The following is a 26,537-nucleotide window of genomic DNA, read 5'->3' on the forward strand; positions in this document are numbered from 1 at the left end:
CCTATATACAGGATTTTTTCATTGTAGCAGGCATCCCACTCTATTGTAGATTTTAAAGACAACTCTTTGGCAAAACAGCAGATCCACCCCAACTACATTTTCCTGTGGCTACAAATGGGAGCATATGCATATAACTGGGGAAGGGTTTGGAAAAGGGGGAGTGTGTGAAAGTCCCTATACAACCCCTCATAATCTGCTTTAAAATGTAGGCAAGCAGTGCAAGAAGTTGAGATATCCCCAGCTGTCTTAGAGACACCTCCTTCCACTAGATGCTTCAACAGTGTTCGCCAGTCCATACTGCTTCTCTCTCCACTAGTACATTATGACTATAAACAAAAAATCCGAAAACCTAATATTGCAACCAAAGCAAAGCATAGGAATTAAGGAAATTCATGAAAATCAATCCATTTGCACAATTTGCTCCCATTAAAGTTCTATACCACCTCCCATGTCAAGTTCGAAGGTGGTGTGTTCAACAGTATTTAAATACATGCCAGTACTTTAAAATACAGGAAGAAAATGCAGTTGAAAAACTAAGGCAGAATTAAAATTATAATATACAGAAATCAAGCACCAGTGAAGATCTGCAAGCAGAAATGTGTTTTTAAAAGGTGCCCAAACATCATTAATGCAGGTGCTCACCTAAACTCAGGGAGAAGGTGGTTCCATAGTACAGGCACTGTCACAGAAAAAGCCTTCTTTCTAGTGGCTACAAACCATGCTTCCATAGGCAGCCACACAACCAGGACCGCCTCATCAGTGGATTGTTACAATTCTGCAGGCCAAAAGGGAGAGAAACACTCCTTCAAGTATCCTGTGTCCCAAGATATTTAACGCATGGAACACAAGGAAGATTAAGCACATGGGGACACTGAGGGTGGAGCTTGCAAGTGCGCTGTTGTCCTCATAAACACTTTGAGCATTTGTGTGTACAGGCAAATTGTCAAGAATTGCTGTATTTCTGACCTCTCTGAGGGGAATTCCATCTGTCTGACCATCCTCACCCCTCTGTCCTGATGTGAACACTGACCAGGCAAGGCTAAAGTGGCATGGCTAAAATGCTATAGGAGGGCAAAGCTCTAATGCTGCTTAAGGGTAGCAGTTCTGTCACAATCACAAGCTTTGCTTTACAAAAATGTCCCTCTTCAATTAAAGAGGTCCAATCTTTAAAGGAGGGGAGGATACTCTGGCTAAACTGTGGCTTCTGCAATGACGTCCTGTTCTCACCATGGCCACCAGATGCCTATGGGAGGCCCCAAAGCACACCAGCACTCTACCCACTTGTGATTCCCAGCAACTAGCATTTAGAGGTCATGTTCAGTACATGCCCAGAAATACTATATGCATTTTGTTGTCCTCCAGTAGCTTCCAGTGAAAAGTCCCTTATGCATTTATCTTCATCTCTACCCATCACTTTCAAAACCAGTTTCAAAGTCACCTGCCCATAGCAGTGTTTTTTCTTGCCACAAAATAGAATTTAAGAATAAATACTCTCATAAAAGGAACCAAGCTGGCATCATTTACACGTATGCACAAGTTGTTAGTGTTGAGCTTCCTGGATGAACATTACATAGATTCTGTTCACACGCTTTCCTAGATTTTACTTTTTTATTTCCACTAGAAGATAAGGTGTGTGCTCAGTCCAGTCATTCAAGATTCAAAGCTCCAGGAATTAATCAGACAAGCTTCTGCTTTCCCACCAGTTTAAAAAGCTTGTTAATGGTTACTTTCACTATCCACTTATTTCAGACAAGAAAAGTAGTCAGCACAATAGCAAGGCCGTTTAGATGCAATGTCAGAGAACCAATTAGTATTTCATGGCTAAGCTCATACACTGGCAGGCAATTATGAAATTGCCTCCAAAGCGAGTTCTGACTGGCTCTGACTGAGCTTTAGTCCTCCTGGGCATGCATTTAAAAGAAATCCCACTTGGGGTCTCTTAAACCAACACTAATTAAGTCATATTCAAGTTAACAGCTTCCCTGCTGGCTTACTCAACTGGGACGTCCTCAATTATAGAGCTTAATTTTGGCCACCAAAGAAGTTGGGAAATAGGAAAATGGGCTGAACATCTGTCTCACCACAGGTCTGAAAAACCAGAGACCCCGGAGGAAGAAAAACAAGTTGCTTACCTTTAACTGGGGTTAAAGGTCATTAGTGCTGCCACACATACAGGATCAGAACATGTGCAGAGCCATCCATGGAACCTTCTAGCACTTTAACTAAGGAGATGGTGCTCCTGCCCACCCACCCTCTTAGGAAAAGCATTTTGACTCTCAGCATCTTGACTTTCATCACAATTGCCACAAAAAGAGGAGTACCTTCTAAGAGCAAGACACACGTAAAGCAGGAAATGACGATGGATTGTGGGACTAGACTTATGGCCAAGGAAAGGGAGCCAATTTCAGGTAAGCAATGTATTTTCTTCTTGGGTCTTTGCAGTCTCATGTAAGAGCGCCTAGGGGGCTAAAACACAAGAAGGAATGTACCTATGAGAAAAGTGTATAAAGAACACCATCAAAGGCAGTGTTTGATCTGGCACACATAACCAAGGACAATAGTGCTTTACGGATGTGAGCAGAATGGACCATCAGTCAGGGTCTATCATTAGACAGAGTGAGACTACCGCTTCAGGCTGCGGATGCTGGAGGATGGGGAGTGGTAGGGAGATGTTGGGAAGACAGAGCTGTGTGGGTCAAACACCCTGCCCTCTGTCAGCCTGTTGTGATACATATGGAAGTGGGCACGAGCCACAAGAAATGCACAAAGAGCTGAAACTGTCCTCCTGAGCAGGAGTGACAGCTCCCTATCTAGAGCACTGGAACATTCTGGAAAAAGTTTGCACAGGCACATACATACAGATCCCACTTGTGTGATTAAGAAGAATGCAGGAATCCTAAATATTGCAAATATATTACTTGAATCATTTCAAAATCCAGAACCTTGGCTCCCCCTAGCTCAGGAGTAGGCAACCTTTTTTCTGTTGAGATCTGCATTCCCTGGGGGATAATCTGTTGGGAGTTGCATACAGACAGTGGGTGGGGCTTAAGCCCAAAGTAGGTAGGGTCACCTTTTCTCTCTGCCACCCCCCCCCCCTTATTCTCTGTCAACCAAAAGTACTCAACGACAGTTGGGAGATTGAAAGCATTGTCCTTTTTTGCAGCATATGTAATAAAACAAATCTTTTACAGCATCTCCTGGAACAGATGGCCAAGCATGCAAAAGGAAGGGAGATAGTAGTAATGGGGGACTTCAATTACCCGGATATTTGTTGGATGTCAAACTCAGCCAAGAGCATAAGGTCAAACAGATTCCTCACTGGCCTTGCAGACAACTTCATTGTCCAGAAAGTGGGAGAAGCAACAAGAGGAACAGCCGTTTTAGATCTGGTCCTAACCAATGTTGATGACCTGGTTAGTGGGGTAGAAGTGGAAGGATCATTAGGCGCGAGTGATCATGCTCTTCTGAAGTTTACTATACAGCGGAAAGGAGCAGCCAAGCATACTAGGACACAATTTCTCGACTTTAAGAAAGCCGACTTCATAAAACTTAGGGAAATGCTGGGTGAGATCCCATGGACAGTAATACTAAAAGGAAAGGGATTTCATGATGGCTGGGAGTTTGTTAAGAGGGAGATAGTAAAAGCACAACTTCAGGCAATACCAATGAGACGGAAACATGGAAGGTGCCTAAAGAAGCCAGGGTGGCTATCTAAAGAACTTTTAACTGAGTTAAGATTAAAAAAGGATGTGTACAAAAAATGGAAAAGGGGGGAAACCACCAAAGAGGAATTCAAACAAATAGCCAGCACGTGTAGACACAAAGTCAGAAAAGCTAAAGCACAGAATGAACTCAGGCTTGCTAGAGAGGTTAAAAGCAACAAAAAAGGCTTTTATGGGTATGTTCGTAGCAAAAGGAAGAACAAAGAAACAGTGGGGTCACTCAGAGGAGAAGATGGTGAAATGCAAACAGGGGACACAGAAAGGGCTGAACTCCTCAATGCCTTCTTTGCCTCAGTCTTCTCCGATAAAGAAAACAATGCCCGACCTGAAGAATTTGGAGCAAATGATTCAGCAGAGGAAACACAGCCCAGAATAACTAAGGAGATAGTACAAGAATACTTGGCTAGTCTAGATGTATTCAAGTCTCCAGGGCCAGATGAACTGCATCCAAGAGTATTAAAAGAACTGGCAGATGTGATTTCAGAACCACTGGCAGTCATCTTTGAGAATTCCTGGAGAACAGGCGAAGTCCCGGCAGACTGGAGGAGGGCAAATGTTGTCCCTATTTTCAAAAAGGGGAAAAGAGAGGACCCAAATAATTACTGCCCAGTCAGTCTGACATCAATACCAGGGAAGATTCTGGAGCAGATCATTAAGCAAACAGTCTGTGAGCACCTAGAAAGGAATGCTGTGATCACCAATAGTCAGCATGGATTTCTGAAAAATAAGTCATGTCAGACGAACCTGATCTCATTTTTTGACAGAATTACAAGCCTGGTAGATGAAGGGAACGCAGTGGATGTAGCCTACCTTGATTTCAGCAAGGCATTTGACAAGGTGCCCCATGATATTCTTGTAAAGAAGCTGGTAAAATGCGGTCTTGACTATGCTACCACTCAGTGGATTTGTAACTGGCTGACTGACCGAACCCAAAGGGTGCTCATCAATGGTTCCTCTTCATCCTGGAGAAGAGTGACTAGTGGGGTGCCACAGGGTTCTGTCTTGGGCCCGGTCTTATTCAACATCTTTATCAACGACTTGGATGATGGACTCAAGGGCATCCTGATCAAATTTGCAGATGACACCAAACTGGGAGGGGTGGCTAACACCCCAGAGGACAGGATCACACTTCAAAACGACCTTGACAGATTAGAGAACTGGGCCAAAACAAACAAGATGAATTTTAACAGGGAGAAATGTAAAGTATTGCACTTGGGCAAAAAAAATGAGAGGCACAAATACAAGATGGGTGACACCTGGCTTGAGAGCACTACATGTGAAAAGGATCTAGGAGTCTTGGTTGACCACAAACTTGACATGAGCCAACAGTGTGACGCGGCAGCTAAAAAAGCCAATGCAATTCTGGGCTGCATCAATAGGAGTATAGCATCTAGATCAAGGGAAGTAATAGTGCCACTGTATTCTGCTCTGGTCAGACCTCACCTGGAGTACTGTGTCCAGTTCTGGGCACCACAGTTCAAGAAGGACACTGACAAACTGGAACGTGTCCAGAGGAGGGCAACCAAAATGGTCAAAGGCCTGGAAACGATGCCTTATGAGGAACGGCTAAGGGAGCTGGGCATGTTTAGCCTGGAGAAGAGGAGGTTAAGGGGTGATATGATAGCCATGTTCAAATATATAAAAGGATGTCACATAGAGGAGGGAGAAAGGTTGTTTTCTGCTGCTCCAGAGAAGCGGACACGGAGCAATGGATCCAAACTACAAGAAAGAAGATTCCACCTAAACATTAGGAAGAACTTCCTGACAGTAAGAGCTGTTCGACAGTGGAATTTGCTGCCAAGGAGTGTGGTGGAGTCTCCTTCTTTGGAGGTCTTTAAGCAGAGGCTTGACAAGCATATGTCAGGAGTGCTCTGATGGTGTTTCCTGCTTGGCAGGGGGTTGGACTCGATGGCCCTTGTGGTCTCTTCCAACTCTATGATTCTATGATTCTATGATTCTATGATTCTATGAAATTTTATAATGTCATCTCCGGGTCTGTCTGCTGCCCTGGGCTTAGGGTAAAGGGTTTGGTGAGCTCCGTCAATATCACTTTCTGTCAGCTCCATTTCAGGAAACAGACCATTCAGCCATACAAGCAGATCAGTATAGCAATTTATAGCATTATTTTCATCATCAAACTTACCCTAAGGTTGTCTGCAGCAGCATTCCTTCCAAATCCCCCATTTGTCTCTTTATACCTAGCTGTTCCTCTACAAGGTTTCTAATGGTTTCTAAGTCCAAATTACTTTTCCTGACCCATCAGAGGGAAGAATAGAAGGGCCTGATGGAACCTGCTGTCTTAGGACACTGTGCAAAGGCGGGGTGGGGATCTTTTTTGCCCTGGCAGACCAGATGCTTATCTCCTCCCTACCCCTGCAGGCCACCTTCAACAGATAGCTGGGAAACCCCACGTCAATCATCTGGCATCACAATAATTGACATGTGTCAAAGTCCCTTATGCAGCACTTTTTACAGTACTTTCCAAACGTTCAACAACCAGTCAAAAAAATGGCCAATCCAGTGTACAGTTGTAGAAGAACAGCAGCATTAGCAGCACTGGTTCTGCAATACAAGCATAAATCTATTTCTTTAAATTCTGGGTCCTTGTTCCATAGGATAACAAGTTTTTGTTTCAATATGTTTTTGTTTCCTCATATTTGCAAAGAACCCCAAATCATCTTAATGAAACAAGTGTGAGGAACCTTTGGCCCTCCAGATGTTGCTGCACTACAACTCCCATCAGCCCCAGCAATCATGGCCAATGGCCAGGGATGGGGACTTTTGTAGTTCTGCAATATCTGGAGGATGAAACATTCCCCATACAGTAGAACCTCGGGTTACATACCGTCCTCCTTAAGAACGCTTCAGATAGCGAGCTCCGCTAACCCGGAAGTAGGTCTCCTGGTAGCGAATTTTGCCCCGGGATGCAAGCAGAAGTCGCATGTCGGCAGCGCGGCAGCAGCGGGAGTCCCCATTAGCAAAAGAACACCTCAGGTTAAGAACGGTTTCGGGTTAAGAATGGACCTCTAGAACGAATTAAGTTCATAACTGGAGGTACCACTGTACGTACTTGTAATAAAAGGTAAAAAAGCCTAAGAGGCATTGGAGGTATAATGAAACATGATTTCTCATCCCTTGCCACTGTTCATGTGATTCTGCATTTTAAAAAATAAATATAAATTTCAGGAGCTTATATCAAATCTATGAACCAAGTTAATCATGCAGTGTTACATAAACTTGAATTTATTATAATCCAGGTAGCAGCACTACAAATGTCTAGAAGAGAAGGACTGCAGAGGCATGACATCAATGCAGAATTTTGCTCAAGGACTGCAAAACTGAAGCCTTTAGACATTAACACTGCAGCTGAACAAGATGTCTATGGTTATCACAATATTATGAACACAAAGAAAGATTGAATGGTACTCCTCTTATACCAAATTGCCCAGAGGCTACAATGCGCTTTGGGAATTTATGTGCACCTCAGTCCACCATACATAATGAAATTTCCTGGAACCAATACAGAGTCACAAAGTCTTGACTTCTAAAACCCTGTGGGAATGAGTACTACAATCCACATCACTGCTGAACATATTTTTATTTTTTCAAAAGACAGACAGCAAGACAAACTACAGTATCAAATCAATGGTATTACTTTTGCTATTCTGTTAAACTTGGCTGCCTGTAAGTCATGAAGACCCTTCAGCACTGTGACTATTTTCATTTACACATGTGAATTTTTGGTTTTATCAACAAAGAATTAAGTTTGGGAAACATCAATAGACATTATTACTTTTGGGGGCGGAGGACAAAACACACAAGCCTCGTTTGCCAATATCGTAACTTTCAAGCAGGGAAAGGACAGTAGGTACTAGACAATTCACATGAGGAAACTGCACCATATGAATATATATTTTTGTATTACAGCCAGCAGGAGACATGTGCCTACCCCTTGACATCCAAAGAATTCCTGCACCAGAAGGCTCATTCTACATTTATCTGTATATAACATATTATAAGGACTTAACTACCCAAGAGGTTCAATACACACTTAGATAACCCTCACTCTTATCTATTAGATTATAATATTCCTACTTTCCTAGAGGTCATGGTAACTGATCTCCCTGGCATAGAGAGTTTGTTCCAAGATCTGACAAAAAGCCACTATGGAGAGAAAGTTTTACATGGATAGGGGCAGGAGCTGCCACTACAGAACCCAAAACTAGTTTGGAAATGCAGGAATAATCTATAGAACATTAACTCCTTGGGACCCAAGTCTCTCCAGTCTGAGTTTTTCTGAGTTGTCCTTAACACAGACCGACAACCTGCCACATTCTTGTCTGCTAAAGGAGGAATGAATGAGTCATAAGATTCTCCTACCTCTGGCCCTTAAGGTTTAGCAGATGTTTGGCTCCCTTAGTAGCACAGAAGTACAGTACTCTGTTCAGTTAATTCTGTTCTTGGTAGCACAATATGCTCTTAAGCATAAAAGTGGAACAAAGCCAAATGAGGCTTTGAGTGTTTATTCTTAATGCATTAGGCCATCAAAGGTCCACTTCAAAATCAGAATTTACACTCCTAAGCCAGTGGCGGAGCTCCATGCTCTGGCACCAGGGGACAGAGAGCAGGTGGGGGCGGGGCTGGCACGTGTCCCGGGGGCATGGCGCACCACCTGTAAGGGCGTGGTGCACATCATAGGGGCGTGGCGCACCGTTTGTAGGGGTGTGGCGCCCAGCGCAGGCAGGGGAGCAGCCACAATGGCACCCCGCCAGGATTGCGCTGCCGGGGGCGGTGCACTCCTCCCGCAAGCCTCTTCCTCCGCCAGTGTCCTGAGCATCATGCAACTACCCTGGGATCCTATGGGAGGAAGGGCAGGATATAAATTTAATAAATAAATCCAAGCACATGGATAGGTTAGTAACAGCAACAACTGTAGCAGCAAAAGGATTTCTTCCCTATCTGGAAAATGAATTCTATGACTATGAAAAGAACCACCTATTTATTTGATTTTTATGTTGTGTATTGTTAATTCTCTTCAGAGACCTACATAACAGATTTTGCTGTTTGCTTCCTAGCAACGCAAACTAATTTAGCTGCTACATTCCTAAATGGAGTTAATATTTTTAACATTACGTAAGTGCAGCAGATACATTAAAAGTCAAAAGAGACACAGGATCTTATGTATCTCTTATGTGTCCTGGCCTTTTTTGTCCCATTTTTCTATAGCCCTTATCTCATCTCTGCCTGCCAAGAGTAACACTTTTTCTCTGATTAAGTGGGCTCTGGTCTACAATTAAGAAGTAACAATAAATCTGTTGTTTTTAAAGGTACAATAAGATTTATTTCTGCTGTAACAAAAGTGCTTTCTTTCAAGGAACATTTTTTCTCAAACACGAGCAGAAGCAGATCTAGACATGGTTTGGCTATTTAATAAGTGCATCATCTGTAACAGATGAAAACCAACATATGCAGTGGTCTGGATTGAGAAACATTCTGTACTAAAGAAGATCACAAATGTCACAGCTGCATATTTGAGTTTAAACTAGTTTTCTATAAATACGCACATAAACAAAATTTGTTTTCCTCAAGGTGTAATACAGACAATCCACAAAAAATGCAGAAATGTTTCAACTGTCAATGTCTTAACACCAAAAAGCAGTGTCAAGCCTTTTGGATCAGTAATAGAGCAAATGCTTTGCATACAGAAGGTCCCAGATACAATCCCCTACATCTCTTGTTAGGGCTAGGAGAGAATCCTGCCTGAAATCCTGGAGAGCCTCTACCAGTCAACATAGCCAATACTGAGCTAAACAAACCAATGGTGACTAAGTATAAGTCCGCTTCGTATGTTGCTATATAAGTAGTGTAAACCAGTTAGCTGCCTCAGAGGTAGATACTGGGGGGAGCAGCAACCCCCAAACCATTCCTTCTGAACCCCCTCTGCACCTCCCCATATACCTCCTTAACTAGTCTTCTACCATCAGCTGCAAACCTTTTCCTAATTTTGAAAGCCAATGTAGTATAGTGGTGAGGGTACTGGACTAGGACCTGGGAGACCAGGGTTAAAATCCCCACTCTGGCATGAAGCTAACTGGGCAACCTTGGGCCAGTAACCATTTCTCAACCTAACCTACCATTCAGGCTTGTTGTGAGATACAATTATGACTGGTGAATAAGAAAATAAAAAGTTACCACGTCTGTAAAATTTATTTTTGGGAAATAAAAAAAAAATAGAAGACTAATTAATTTGAAGAAAACAACCCTAGTAGTCAGCAAGCAATGCAGTGGTGACAAATAGCAAAGAAAGCTTAAAACTAGTTAAAATAAGATAGATAATATTATATTCAATAATTTGGTTTTGTGCAGTTACAGTTATCAAATGAACAGGTGGACTTATCTCAAAAGAAATCCTTCAGAACTGACATAAGAATAATTTCTCTGCTCTTTCTGTTATTTGCTAAAATGACAATGCTAATTTCACTCCAAAGAACATAAACTTTCTGAATGTTGGGTTTAAAACTTCCTTACTGTTAATATTTGAAGAAGTAAATTACTGGACTTATAAGGCTCCATTATGTTATGTCTGCAGGGCTCATTAGATGACATTATCTTACAGAGTTTTTCTCATCTTTAGTCTTTTAAGTCCTGTGTTATTTTAAATCCATTTGTGAGAGCATTTCTCACACAGATGTGCTTAACTGTAAATCAAGAGGTTGTTTTCAGATTCTGTCATCTCAGGAACAGCATCTAGAGGTTGAATATCCTCTGACATTTGTTCTCATCACAGGTGTGAAAACTACTCATAAGGATAACTGTTGCCCACCCCTGGAAATAGTTTAATTGTGTAAAATAGTCATTATTCCCACATCTTTAGACTTCCACCCAAAAAGCAAAGCTTACACTGAGATGCTTAAAGAAGTAAAACTAATCTAACATAGCTGAACTCTGGCCTAGCCAACATAATTTTGAATAGATACCTTCCATTGTTTGGAAGAGGCTGGGAAGGCTAAAAGCACTAAAAGAGGCAAATTGAGCTTTACATGCTGATCAACTTTGGGATCTGGGGCAATGAGAAATAGCAGTACAGTGGTACCTTGGGTTAATTCGTTCTGGAGGTCTGTTCTTAACCTGAAGCACCACTTTAGCTATTGGAGCCTCCTGCTGCCGCTGCGCCGCCACTGCACGATTTCTGTTCTCATCCTGAAGCAAAGTTCTTAACCCAAGGTAATATTTCTGGGTTAGCGGAGTCAGTAACCTGAAGCGTATGTAACCTGAAGCATATGTAACCCGAGGTACCACTGTGCGGTGACATTCTCAGGATTCCCCATTGTAATGTTTGCCAAAGGATAACTCAAAAGCTTGATGATGATCATAGGTTGAAGTATATATACCATTATCATAAAACAGCAAGATAGAAGAGACAATAGAGCTTGCGTGTCAAGATCCTGTAGCCACCCCCTCAACTTTATTGATTACAGAATGTGAGCAGTATTGGCTTAGGCATTGAATGGACCCGACTATATCTGACTCGTACCCCATGAGCAGGAAGTCCGGCAAGGGTAAACCACCGGAAGGGGGAGCCCTGTCGATACAAACCAACTCGAGCTCCCCCTGGTGTTTCCGTCGGGATCGTGTCATGGCCCTAGCCCCTGACCCGGGCTTCGAACAAGATCAACACCCCCGGATTCCTTTAACGGAATACCCTTAAGCTTGGAGGGGCAGGTGATGGCCATACCTCCCCTCCCCCACCACAAAGTCATACAATGCCTAACTGCAACCCTAACAAAGTTGTGACAATTGCTACGAGGTAGGCGAAAACCAAATGGCCAGTGCCAATTTGCCATGTAGAAAAATTCCTACCAGGCCCCTTAACGGCGACCAACCGAAGTCCATAGCAAGGCCAGTGCCTAAAACCTGCAAAATAGGGAGGGAGGGCAGGTGATTTAGGAAGCGAGCCAAAGAGGATCCCTCTGGCTTGCGCCTCAGCTTAAACGGACCCGACCACGCCCCCCCGGCCAGCGGATTGGCTGGCCGGGCTCTGACATGGCCGGGATCCCCCAGACAACGGGGGACAAAGTCCCCCGCCCCCGGTGGGGAGCGGGTGGCCACGCAATCCTCCGCAACTCCTCCCCAGTGAGAAGTGGAGAAGATTTGCATGTCAAGAACCCGTAGCCACCCCCTCGTTGGGAAATAACTCACACAAGGAACTATAATGCTTATCTTTTCTAGAACTCATGGAAAGAGAGATGCTGTAAGATATTAGTGTTGCCTACATGCTTACAGATTGTGCTCGTGTAACAAATAAAAATACAAGGTCAGCTCCCAGTACTGTAGCATGCACTTTTATATTCAAAAAGCTCCAATTACACACCAGGTAGCAGTTCTGTTTCCAGTCAGATTCTGCTGATGTAGTTTAACTATTAGATTTCCAGAAATCAGCAGAAGTGCTGATTCTGCCAATTAGCCAATTTCCGCCTCACACTCTCAACATCATGCAATTATTGGAGTAGTTAATGAGTAACATGCATTCAGCTTCTAAGGCCATCATCAGCAATGTCCTGAAAGGTTGCTGTACCAAGAGAGTACTAAATAGAATGACTGGACCTGTTTTAAACTTTACGAATTATTTAGTTTACAATCCTTCATATAAGGCAGCCACACCATGCTAAATGCAAGTGAGCTGAAAAAGGCAAATATGCTTGCTTCAGGGTTAACATATTAGTTTTAGAAGGTACAGGTATGCATGCCCATGTCCAAACATGTGTTAATATTCAACTAACCACTGGAGGGCAACAAGTATATTTCCCCAGAATTCAAAGCATATATTTTCCAGTAACTGGCCCAACCAGTATCTTCTTTATAAAACTTATTTAAAATAAAAAAGGGGAAATATCCCTAGAAGTCTGAGTGCATTAAGCATGTTCAGAGTGGCAAAAAAAAAATGTCCTTATGCATTTCTAAATCATTTACAGATCACAGAAATAAATATTACTTCAGAAAATTTGAAGTCCTATACTGAATTTCAGAACACATAGCTGCTAGTGTTCTGCTAAAATGGTGTGCATTACAGAGTAGAAGATCTACACTTAAGCTGATCATGCACACAGGAAGTTGTATGAAGAGTCAGATGCTACAAGGTGCTGCTGACTCCACAGAAAGTTCTTCAAGTACGGTACTTCACATTTATTTTTATTCATATGCAATTAGTGTATGTCCAACATGAGTTCAGAGCAGAGTACATGGGGTTCCAAGTTAGTCTCCAACCAAGGACTAGCTTGGCTTCAATTTACTTAGCTTTAGAAAGAGAGCTACACCAGGTGCCATCAGGCTGTGATGTGGGGCTATGAAACCATTTCATTGTATGAATGCAGCATGATTACTCTTAATTATTTAATAGCACTGCTAACAGTATTTTTAGTTTGAATTCTTGTGGCAGGCGATGAATTTGGATTCAAAATTATCTGGATGCAGTATTCACAGACCAGATTGTGATCTTCTGTTACCCACACTGAGGGAACAGATGATGTACAATAGTGGTCTGTTCACATGGAAATGTGCCCAGATTATTGCAGAAACAAATCCTGTACTATCTGCAGGTCTCCAGAGCCACTATGGTGGATTCAGGCATGCACATTTCCTCACCAGCAGAGGAAGAAGAGACACATATGTTGTTCATGCAAGATAATGTGGCTTCTAAGCCTAGGTGGGGAAACTGTAGTCAATTCTTGCTCCATAGTATTTGCAGAAGTCCACCCCGATTAAAATATGTTTAATGAGTAAAAAGCAAATACAAAGGAGCACCGTGATGCTCCACGCCAGAAATACTGTGGAGAATTCTCTATGGTGCCATACAGGTTGCAAATGAGAACTCTGAAAAGAGCTGCTGGGAAGCAGCAGCAGTGGGGGACTGTCTATATTAGGAAAGTACACTGTGTTACTAACACAGATTAGCATTCTCTGTCAAAACATATTTGTTCACACAAATTTTCCTTGAGGACTGGTAACAATAGGGTGTTATAGCTCACTTAAAGTTTTAACAGAACAAACAATGTATTAACATGCTTTTAATGCCTCAACAAGACACATACTAACAGGCTGGTTCAGACATAATATTCCTAACTTCATAATCCATGGAAGACAGTTTATGAAGTTTCTAACTTCAACAGGACTGAGAGTCCTGCCACTGTGCACCAGTTTTGGTGCAGATATCCTGTTTCTTTAAAACAAAATTCCCCACTCTGCATGTAATCCAAAACAAAGGAGGATTTCCAAGTCAAACAAGAGGAAGAGACTACATGAACAATGCTTGCTCCTGGCTTCAAAACCATAGTTTATGTTTTATGAAGCCAGGAACATGACACCTGAACTGTTCTATTAACACATGCTGGCTTATTAGCATTTTTAAAAATCTATATTGTATTACACTTGTGGCATTAAAGCCTTTGGAACAGTTTGGCTGATGGTGTGAAATATTTGGGAAATTAAAAAGGGAAACTAAGAAAACTGCAGCCTGGCTTTTCAGAGAGAATGCAAAGTTATCAAACTGATTAGTTTTCAAAGCCACATACAGGGTAGGTTGCATATGGAAAAGAGGTACTGTGTGGGACATAGTTACAGGTAGGTAGCCATGTTGGTCTGCCGTAGTCAAAAGAAAATTAAAAAATTCCTTCCAGTAGCACCTTAGAGACCAACTAAGTTTGTTATTGGTATGAGCGGTATCTGAAGAAGTGTGCATGCACACGAAAGCTCATACCAATAACAAACTTAGTCTGTCTCTAAGGTGCTACTGGAAGGAATTTTTTTTTATTGTGTGGGACATAGTGAGGCTAAAGGACAAGGAGAAAAGTATAGAGTAAGCAACGGATTGAAGAGCAAACATGAAGGATAGATAGTTGGAGAAGAAGATTTGAGGATGAAGAACAGAGGTGGCAAGGAATCTGTGACACAAACTAATAAAGGAGGAGATTCTGAATAAACTTTAGAAATATTCCATGACCCTCCCTGCCAACAACAGGCACATTTGCTCTGTGATCACAAGAATGAAAAGCAGAAAGAGCCACATGGAATTTGATCCCATGTCAGAAGACCATTGTGCCTAGGAGCATAAAAATCTACTTGTGCCCCAAAGATGCTTTGGTCAGTGTCATTATCTTCTGTCTCATCAACATCAGTTTATCATGAGTCTAGAAACTTAGAATCCTTTGCCAAGAAAAAAATGAAGTTGTAGTCTCCAAGGCAAGCATCATAGATCAGAACTGCCTCTCTTATTCACTAGATGAGACTCAATAAAGATAATTTGGAACAGTATTTTTTGTTTTCATTAACTTACAGACCAAGATGACAGGTGATAGATCTAAAGTTTAGATTCTGACAAGGAATTCAGTTATGGTTTCTGCTGTCACTGCAACCACCTTGCATGGAAGTCCTCCAAAACCATCAGTATGAGTCCTCAACACCACCTTCGAGACCAGCTCTGTAAGCTCGACTGCTGGGCAATGATGCTGGCAGTAAACCAGCAGAGACTGAATTTCTATAGACCACAGCAACTTCCCCTTCCTCAACCCTCAAGTCTGCCCTGATGCTGCACCATGTACACAGGTGGGAATAGCTGGATGAGACCAACTCCGCCCTGCTCACCCACCCAGGTCTCAGTGATACAGAGCAGATCAGCTCTTCATCCACAGTCGGATCATGGATGAGGGATATCTTATTCAGAGCCAACCTGGCATTCAACAGCAGCAGCAGTAAACTTGAGGGTTGGCGGATAAGAAAAAGTACTGATAAAGTATGTCACTTGTTGGGTACCTAGACATTTAACATTGTGTCCCAGGTCCTCTAGCCAAAACCAGTAAAGAGTTGGATGAAAAGAATGTCTCTTGCTGTACATAAAACTCAAAATTTGTTTTCCCTATGGTGTCTGAAACAAATAATGACATCAGTAAAATGTTTAGCAAATTTAAGTCAAGGCACAAGGGGGAAATGCAGCTTCACATCCCCAATGTTCAGCTGATTATTATTTAATAATAAGATGCTCACTGGCATACAACACCACTTGTTTTGGAACCCTCTATCTCAAAATCGCTACTGAAGAATCTGTCACAATTTTGAAAAATTAACGTACCCTACAAGCAATTTGACAGACCAAGGCTCAGCAGTGCAAATGTGGCATTAAGCATTTGTGAACTGTAGATTTCTCTCTAATGTACATAGCAAGAACAGAACATGTTCTCTCAATGCAGGCAAGTCTTGGAATGAGCAAGCAAAAAACCAAGAAGAGTGCTCAACTGGCTCTTCTAGCCAAGACACCAATTGACACACTCTCTTGACTGCATGCAAAGACATGAACATGTGCAGGGCTTGAAATATTCTAGGCATCTGCCCACCAAAATGCTTAACATGATGCTGGAACTCAGAGAGACAAAATATTTCTCCCTACTGAATATATACAATAATTTCAATAATCTGGTGGCTGTTAGATTCAAAACTGGCTTTAATTGTTTCTATCAGAAAAAATAAAAAGAGTCATAAAAGTGTGTCAAACCCACACAGTATAGAACAATGTCCACTGGCCTCTCAGCTCATATGTACAGCCAACTGACTCAAAATAGTAATAATGCTGAAAGTACAGAATCCAGTACTCACAGCCCAATCCACATGATTGCTACCCCTCAAAATCAAAGTGTGTGTTCAGCCATAATATATACCAGCCCTGTGCATACTGGAGTATGTGCATAGGCCTTTTCCCAACATTATCTTCAATGTGTGGCTATCAGGCATCCCTAGTGGTCAGAGATAGCAGGTACAATCCCACTCCACACTGCATGGGCTCCACACAACTGGAGCTCTCTGTTGATCAGTTCAGCAATATAGAAATAAAAGTCAAGGCTTTGGGGGGAAAGACCTCAGACAATAAGTAAAATAATAAGAGAAACTAAAATGAGTTGCTAAGAGTTTACAACCATACCCTCAAATAAAATAGCAAGTTAATTTTCAGATGGCAATAATTTACTATGAATTCTTCAAAACTCCAAAGAGAGTCAGATACTTGTTAAGAAAAGAAACTGCACTCTACTACCATCAGTCTTGCTCCCTCGTCATGCATGCTTGCTCTACCTACCAAAGCTGCTTTGGGGTTGCTGAACAATGTCCAAATGATCTAGCCTTCTAGGCAATCTCTACTGGCTAACAGATTTTATGCTTGTCAGTTTTCAGTGCTGACGTTTTTGACACTAGCTGAAGTCTGAGACACTTCAGAACTTAAACATTCCTTCGTCCATGGTTGCAGATGCATGCTAAGTAGGGATGCAGCCAACATTTACTCTTCAGCAGTTTGAACAACACCCTATCCCCTCATATTCCAGCCAGCTAAATCAGAATACTTGGTTTTAAGAACAACTTAGTCTCCCAGTCAGTCTTGGTGCCAAAGAATCTACTCATTGTCACAGTCATGCGTTTTATTTTTTAATTGAGGAGTACTGGATGGAAAGCATGGCGGAAAAAGCTCTCACTGCTAATTCCAGATACTAATAATAAACCATTACAAAACACCCCTTTATAAGCAAGTGACTACTTTAGCTGCAGATCTTATGTGGATAATTACAGAGAAATATATTCTAAAGATATTGCTTTTTATATTAATGAATGGCATAAGAAAGAAAGCATTGTTCCCCACTTTACTTTAGAAATAATCCTATTGAGGGTATGAAATATTTTGCTGTAATTTCTTTAAGTAACTGCCTGAAAAATCCCTAGAGTTGAACAGCTTGGGCAGTGCAAAGTAGGGGTGATGTGTTGTTGTTTTTAAATAAACAGAAGGAATGCAATGCTATTTATGAATTGTGCTAGAGAAGAAACTGTTATCTGTCAAGGTAAGGGAGCTAACATTCAGGAAAATAACTACAATGAAAAGGTACAATGGCCATGAGTTTTGGCACTGGCTATAACATTGTTTTACTGTTTTTAATGTATGCTGCTCTGACCTCCCCAGATAGGAACAGCAAAATATAAATTATTTTAAATTAAATAAATAATGTGTTTTAAGTTTCAAAACCACTGCTACAAAACACTGGTAAAAGGAAGTGTGGAAAGAAGAATATGAGCAGGACTATCTGTCTGCTCCTAAACATAATTAGATCATGAAGATTTGCACTTTAGCAACAACTAACAGAGTTCAGTGATACTGAGGGCAGCAACTGTTATTAAGCAAAGATAATATCTAGGACTTCAAAGCAATACTTCTGCAATGTAGTATTTCATGGCTGAACTAGCAACGTTTAGGTACAATGTTATTTGTTCAGCTCTACTGCCATACATTCTTTGAGGACCTGGACTTACATAACCGTAGCCCCTACTAAGACTGTAATGTCACCACCCACTATCCTCGTCTTACAGTATTTCCCACTACCATAATACCATTGCTCTACAATTCACAAAAGCATAGTGTGAGACCTCAAACTGTATTAGATTCAGTGGCGTAGCGTGGGTTGTCAGCACCCGGGGCAAGGCAAGTAATTTGCGCCCCCTAACCCGTGGATTTGCGCCCCCTAACCCGTGGATTTGCGCCCCCTAACCCTAACCCCCAGATGTTGCGCCCGGTGCGGCCGGCCCTCCCTGCACCCCCCACGCTACGCCACTGATTAGATTACAAACACGTGGGGATACTGCAACTATTCAACCTTTGTGCAAAGATTATCTAACTATATAAACGATTCCACCAATCCAGTTTTAGCCACCTCAAAAGCATATTATTTCCATGGATCGGGAAATACAAAACTAATTCTTATCAAAAGAATTATCATTATAATTTAGAGAATGCCCCCCCCCACAGCTTGGTGGATTAGGGCAAATCAAACTGTAAATGAATGGGTGAATCCATTTAAATCAAGTGTCCAATTCTAAAAGTCAAGTGTTTCCAGAATAAGTATGCTTATTCTAATTAATTTGCAACTATACCTTTTATACCACCTAGCAGTACAATTCAATATATTTCATCATACAACCCACAAATCTTTTGCCCTGCACATTAATATCCATTCAAAGGTGAGACAGATTTCTGCTTGGCTTTCTGTGTATACAAAAAGAATGTATAAACATTCTTGACTGGTGCCAGTCATACCTCTTAGGGGAAGGTATTCCAAAGCTGGGATATTACAACAGGAAATACTCTCTTGTTTGTGAATATATAGGAAAAGAGTCTCAACTGAATATTTTAAGACCCAGGCAGGCAGGTATGGAAAATAGTGTTTCAGTGTCATGGCAAACAGCATTGTTTCATCAAAGCCAGGCCAGAGTCACTATAATGATCAGCAGATGCAGTACTTATGATCTCCAAACTGAAATAGAACCAGTGAAAAGTTTCAAATGGGGGGGGGGGGGAGGAATCAAGCATAAATACAGATGCAGAGCAGCACATGTGTGACTCAATGCTTCATTAACACTCCCTTACCAGAAAGAATTAAAATTGAAAGGTGGGAAGTGTTCACAAAAGACAGTACTAAAGAAAACACAACGCACTGGGGAAATCAAATGGTGACAAAATAATCAGCATAACTATATCATACCATAAGGGTTGCAATGCAATGCCAATCTCTTGCTTAAACCACTTAAATGAGGCCAGGATCAAAACCCAGTGGTAACAAGTAAGATCTTCCCAATACTGCAAGACAGTTCAAATACAATCAGTTGGGGAAGAACTAATTAAAGCAGTTGGATGGAGAATTACGATTGACACAGGAACTGAAACATAGAAATGGGTGCTTTGAGACAATGCATTTTATATAGAATATAAGTAATGCCATATATGATGAGCACCATGACCAACTATGAGAGTCCTCAGCCCCAGCTGTTATTTATGAAACATCTAACTTTGTGCTAGGTGCCAAATTCTCACTTGAATGCTGGTATTTCATTATAGAGGAGCACAGAAAAATAATTTTACCTGAGCAGGATGTATAACACATATGCTCTTGAAGATTATATTTAAACAGAGAATCTAGCATACTGAGACTCTCAAGTTCAAATTTTAGAAAAGCCCATTCCTAGCCCTTACAAAATATTAATGATAGGCTAGAGGTAGAGTTGTTGCAAGGTTAAATACCATAAACTGTAGACAGGGGGCAGCAACAGGGCTTCAGTGTCCTACAAGCTCCTTCCTCATCTCATAAATGTTGGAAGCAGAATACGTTATTGAAAATAAGCAGAAATACATTAAATTCTATAATTCATTCTGGCCACAGAATTACGCTTGATATAGAATTATGATCTTTTTTCAAAGTAGAAAACGCACACACTTTATTATCAAGAGGAAATATTCAGAACTCAATTATGTGCCAAAGAACAACCCTCTTGCCAATTTACCAGAGCCTCATTTCAACCACATCCTATGGCAATGAGTGCCATAATACAATTAATTGCATATATTCATGAGCCTCATTTCAACCACATTCAACCACATTCTGTGGTAATGAGTGCCATAATACAATTAATTGCATATATTCATGGTTTAGTTAGGTAATTTTAGTCTCTTGACTAAATAGACTCACAAGAGCCTGCTCTTTAGATGAGTTTCTATAATTTCAAATACTTCAGAATATGCCAGGCCCAAGGGAGTCTTGGTGTTACTGACCTACTGCATCTCTCATTTTGCTGAGTGGGGTCCTAGACTTTTCGCCCAGGTCTTGCCTAACAGCATAACTTGTAGTAATTTTTTAACACCAACTAATACATGTCAATCCTACACACATCTCTTAGAATTCCCACTGTTTTCAATGGAACATACAAATCACACTTACTTTGAAGTTCCCTTGTCTCAAAAAATGATCTCATAACTACATAGGTCTCTTAACTACTATCAGCAGGTGGTAACATCAGCAACTCTTTTCAATGTATAAAATTTAGAAATATCTATCAGTTCCCTTATCTACTAATTCATCAACAAAGAATTCTCTTTGCTTCATATGCTTGCTAAATAACTGGTGATTTCAAGAGACTCTAATTTATCTTTTAATTTTTTTGTTTAATTTGTATTACATTCCACTAGTCTACACTGCAACTGTGAGATTTTAAAAAATGTTGTTTGTTCTGATTCAATGGTAAAACATGGTTTTCCTGGGGAAAGCACTGAGACAAAAAACTAAAACCAAAAACTGCCTGGACATGGAGCTTTAAAGCTTGGCCCTGTACCTAGAAAGGTAGCATAAAAGGCTGTCCAGACGAGCCCTTGGGTCATGGTACTCCATGCTCTGGTCATTTCGAGACTGGATTATTGCAATGGGGCTACATGGGGCTGCCCTTGAAAACAGCTTTGAAACTTCAACTGATTCAAATTGCAGCGACCAGATTACTGGCTGGGGTTACCTTTAGAACTCATATAACCCTTGTTCAAAAACAGCTGCACTGGCTGGCAGTTCATTTCAAAGCCCAATTCAAGGTTCTTTGGTTACTGTTTAAAGCCCTGAATTTGTGAGACTGCTTCTTTCTCTACAGACCTCCTTGGATGTTAAGATCAGAAGAGAGGGCCCACTTGGTAGTTACCAAACCCTAGATATTTGGAAACGAGGTGGCCCAGAAGAATGCATTCTCTGCGGCAGTCCCTAAATTGAGATGTGTCTGGTCCCTTCACTATACAGCTTTTAGCAAATCTTTACACTGGCCTTTGAAACATGAGATGGTGTTTTCAAAACCCACCCTATTTCTGTGACTGTAATTAATTTTAACTGTTTTTAATACTGAATTTTAAATTGTTGTAGCCCACCCTGAGACCTGCTGGTGAAGGGTGGATAATAAATTTAATAATAATAATAACAACAACATGCAATACTTAAAGTTACTTATAGAAGTAAATATACAAAATAACAATTATCTAATATCTAAGAGAAAATAGCAATAAACAAACAAACAGGCCATACATCTTAACTGGCTTAGTGGAAAAGACTACTAAAATAATGATTTCCATACTCATGAAACAAGCAGGAGTGTGCACGTATGATGCAGAGAAGAGGAGAGGTTTTGCTGCAGGGCAGCAGCCTTGCTACAGAAAAAAATCTTTGCTCACCCTCCTGCTAGTTGCAAACCTGCCAGGAAACACGTTCCATGGTGTTGAGAAGTGGAGCATGTATTCAAAGAAAAGTTTGTTGAAATGCTGCGTGGAAAGGGGGAGAAAGTTTCCTTTATTACCCATTTTAAAATATCCGTATCAGGTGTGGGAAGCCTCTGACTATCCAGATGCAGTTAGACTACGACTTTCATCATTCCTGACCATTGGTCCTGATTCCTGGGCTATGGAGAGTTAGAATCTAACAACATAAAGTGGGCCACAATTTCCCCATCTCTGGTATTTTTGAATGCTGATTTGGTACAAAGGCAAACACTAATACAGTAAAGACTGAAGACAAAGATGAAGTCTAGTCTGAAGTTTGGGTTCCTAATATGCTAGGCAACTCTAGAAATGTGTACATTTATTCACTGCCCTGAATCTGCAGTACAGGCAATTTCAACACTAGCATAATGTCTCAGTGAAAGCAGTGTCTCATTCCTAGAAACATAAGAATGCTTAACATTGGAAATAGGCAGAGAAGGTTCTTAAATACTGCAAAGAGCTATTTCATGGTGCAGGAAATTAAACTGCATTCATTTTCTGTGCCGATGCAACAGATAGAAATAAACTAAACACGCCATTATGGAAAGTCAGTACATGAAAAACCCTGAATATTTCTCCAACCTTAGAATTGCTATGAAAGGAGAACTGCAGCAAGAATTAGATTTATTTAGCATTATTTAACAAATCTGACTTAATTTCTTAGGCATGAAGTAAGGATTTATGTGCAGCTCTCTCACTACAGAAAGCTAGCAATCTTCTATTGATTACACATTCAGATTTAGCCCCCCAGTTACTATTTTGATTGACTTGATTATTTCATAATCTAATGTAAATATATGGCTTTAAAAACTAGTTTGAAAGAATTATCCTAAAATCTTGGAAGCCCAACAAGCTGATAGCTACACAGATTACAGTACAGATTAATTCCTCCAAGAAATCTGCCAATATAGAGTGGTATCCAATGCTTCCATTCTGCAAGCATAAGAGACTTGCAGTAGCAGAACAGAACTTGTACTACATGTGCCCTCAAAATCAGCTCCAAAGGGAACCCTCTGGAGAATATTTTGGGTGGAACACAAAGAAAAAAAATGAAATGGAAATATCACTACACCAGCAGATCTCTGCTGGCACTGCTTTAGATACAATCTTCAGCCTTGATTTCAATATACTCCAGTGCTTAGTATACATTAGACAATTGAGTGTAAGTATGTAATATTTGGATTTTTGGAGCCCAGAATATACAAAATTCTGCCCAAAGAAAGACCTCTACTTCATTCTTTCTCCAATTATTATTTCTAAAGAGCCTCCATTAAATAGTTGTTATCCATAAATCAAACTGAATACAGACTTGCAATCTAAAACAACAGACCCACAAGGCTGAAGAGTGAATTATGACAGCTATCAATTTGATAGTGGGAAAGCAATGAGTACACTTTTAACAGGCAGTTGAGAGTTAGATTAATCTGTTGATGTTCTTGCTAAGATTAAGGTGATGCAACTACTCAGAGGTCCTTGGTTCTTTAATTGTTTTACCCGTCCCTTCATCCCTATGAGCATAAGACTTCTGAGGTGGTCTTTTGGAACTGAGGTGGGAAATAAGGTCCTTGCAGCTGCTCATTCCCTGAAAACTGAGCCTAGGATGTTCTTCTCCTTGTTTTGTGCTCTTTATAGAAGACAAAAAGTACAATCTCCCTTCTGTCTAGTGACAATTGCTAGACTGCCCACTCCCCTCATTGATTTTACCAAGTCCATGTTTAGAATAAAAGTACTGTATGCGCTGCCAGAAAAGACAGTCTTTCTTTATTGTAGATATTACAGATGAGTTGTTTTACAAGCAGCTCAACCCATTTGTTTCTTGACTTCAGGAGACCAAGAGCTTGTCTAGAAAGCATATTCTCCTTTGGCTGCAGCAGAAAGCTAGAAGCAGAGGTGAGACACTAAGCCATTGGTTCTCAAAGGGTGTGAAGCATCATGCTGGTGTGGCAGGAGAGGATGGCAAGTGTGGTGAGAATATTCAAGGACAATCAATATTATATTTTCGGAATGATTCATTTTCTTAGTGGTGCAGCAATAAAACTGCTAGCACATTTGCAAAGCTAAGCAGTCTGATATGGTTTCAAACTTAATGGGGGACCACATGTTGAGTGAGGTTCCTGTATTGAAGGGGATCCACAGGGTCCTTTCCAACTCTAAGATTCTTAAGTATCTGCATTGTTTTATACTTTTTGGATGCCCCATGATCATATGATAGTCATGTTCTATGTTATAAATCACTGCTAGAAGTTGTTTCTTTTTATTTTCCCATGTATTTCTTATCAATAAAATATTCACTGTGGCATGAACAAATTTTATTCTGAAAGTGTGGCCCAGAAACAAAAGTTTGAGTGCAGTAAGCACTGCTGGGTAGTGCTACAATCAATTTGTCTCTGCTACCTATGCCAACCCTATTCATCCATTCACACTAGGCTACGGTGATTAACAGGGGCATCACCAATAGACCCCACATAGCTTGCAAGTATTAGGTGCATGGATAGAAAGAACACTCCTAGCACTTAAAAAAAGCTTCAGATTAAAGAGCTAGAATAGGAGTCTGCAACCTTGTCATTTTTATTTTATGTAGGACTGAATTTTATTACTTGATACTAAAAAGCAAGGGGCATAGTTTCATTTAGGCATTCATTTGTGACATCTGAGTATAGATGAAATCACTTATTTTGTCTAATTCTGTGTGTGTGTGTGTGTGTGTGTATACATACATACAGTTTAAAAAGCAGCCATGATGCTTACAAAATGCTCAAGAATGGTTCAGCAGCTGGTGTGTTATGACAGCTGTTTCTCTTGTTCTGTACTATCATGCTCTCCCCTTGTGTTTCTTTCAACCATTTGTCACATCCATCTGTTCCTCCTTATTTCAGGCTTCATTTTAAGATTTTCGGGACAAGTACTGGAGGGGGGGGGGGCATTTTGCATATCACCTTTGGAAATTATGGCAATGCTGAGAAGAGAGGGATCCAAGTAATTAGAGTATGCAAATGTTCCATGGTGTAGTGCTCCTATTTCATAGGAATCATATATACCAAAAAAAGCATATCATTCATATTTTAGGAAAGAATACAGCCTGTGACATGGGCTGGATTTCACAATAGCCTATTATACACCACCCAACAAGCAAATAATAATTATGCAATAGCATGACACTCTAATTGCCAACTGAAAGCAAAGTCGCGGTTTTGTAAAACAGTGAATATCAACTGCAGATCTCTATGTGTGCCTCAAATTACAAAACCAAAAGAATCCATCTCTAAGCTAAATACATTGGGTTCTAATAATAATCTTCCAAGTGTTGAATACAACCCCTCCCTGATCCACACAAAAGCAGCTGAAACTGAACACCATCTAAGAGACACAGGGAAAAGAATTCATACTCCCATTAGAAGCAGGTGCCAATGTCTAAAAAGAAAATAAACCAGCAGGAGCTTTTTATTCTTTTTTACTTTCCCACAATGAGAGCCACAAGCCACAGCAAACATGGCACTAGGCCCGCACGTTCCCCTTCTCACTCTGTGAGCATCATCAGTATCAATACACCGGACGAAGTGGCAAGGCCAGGCTTGGCTACACGAGTACGGTACTCTTTCCCAGCACTTGAAGCGTCGCGGTCCCTGAGTGACCGCCGTCTACGCCCATCACCTTTACCTCCAATGCTGTGGAAGCCAAGTAGCTTCAGAAGAAGAGAGGCAGGCGATATCTGCTAAGCTCAGAAGACTCCCCCCCCCGCCCCAAGGTTTGGAGGGGCTGAGAAAGACCCTCGCTTCGCATTCCCACCCTGCCCGACTCCCAGCATCCCTGGTATGACGCGAGCCCGAGAAGCCAAAGGGACGGTGGCGTCGATGGATGCGCCTCCGCCCGCCACGCTGGGCACCTGCTCGCGGCCTCATTCGCCCCCCGCAGCAGCGGCGGCGGAGCGAAACAGGCGAGGGGGCTCTCTGACTGACATGCTGCGGCAAGGACAGGCAGGCAGAGGCCTGGAGAGAAAGAGCGGGTGGTCACGCTCGCTTCGCCCGCCCGAGCCGCCTCCACCCCGGGCGAGCCGCAGCGCCTCAGAACGGCGAGGCGAAGATGGTACTGGGCAGCCACGTTTCTCCGCCGCCCCGTCGCCTTGCATTCCCGACCACGGCAAAAAGCCCCCTCAGCGAGACAACGGCTCCCTCGCTTCGCCTGCTCCCGCTTCCATCCGGGCAAGTCGCCCTCAGGCGCGCTGAGGTAACCAACCTGAAGGCAGCACCCCGCGCTCTCTTTCCCCCCCCCCCCCATCATCTCGTTCCCCTCAGGACCAACCGCCACTCACCGGCTTCGGAAAGGAGCTTTCGCGCACCGCAGCCGCTACCACGGCAGCGTCCCTGCTCGCGGAAGGCCCCGCCCCCCATGCCGCCTCACCCTTCTCTGCTCGTCGGAGGCCACGCCCCCGCGCCGGCCTCTTGCCGAGGTGGCCACGCCTCCTTTTTGTTCCACTATTATTTCCCAGCGCCGTTTCAATAGGACGAGGCCCCGCCCCCTCGCTTACCCCGCTCTCTCAGGACCGCTCCTTCTGGCCCCGCCTCTCCGCATGCGGAAAAGGAGAAAGCGGCGCTGGCGGTACGGAGTTTTTCTTACGTCCCTTGTCATTTGCTAAAGGAAGAGCCTGAACGCGGCTGCCTGGCAAAAGGAGTCGCGCTGAT

General features: G+C 41.9%; 1 protein-coding gene across 11 annotated transcripts in view; it reads right to left on the reverse strand.

The window, feature by feature from the left end:
* PPFIA4 (PTPRF interacting protein alpha 4) overlaps positions 1 to 26,276 on the reverse strand; it is a 108,674-nt gene extending 82,398 nt beyond the window's left edge. For 7 of the 11 annotated variants that reach the window (XM_083617312.1, XM_083617323.1, XM_083617321.1 and 4 more), the window contains exon 1: positions 26,168 to 26,276. The gene's annotated coding sequence lies outside the window, so the exon portion shown is untranslated. Of the gene's footprint in view, positions 1 to 21,774; positions 21,862 to 26,167 lie in introns of all 11 variants that reach the window. The other 4 variants (XM_083617322.1, XM_083617320.1, XM_083617316.1 and 1 more) reach the window with 2 other exon arrangements.
* Positions 26,277 to 26,537: the final 261 nt, after the last annotated feature.

Source organism: Podarcis filfolensis (assembly GCF_964270895.1).
Source record: "Podarcis filfolensis genome assembly, chromosome: 6".
NCBI classification, from domain to species: Eukaryota; Metazoa; Chordata; class Lepidosauria; order Squamata; family Lacertidae; genus Podarcis; species Podarcis filfolensis.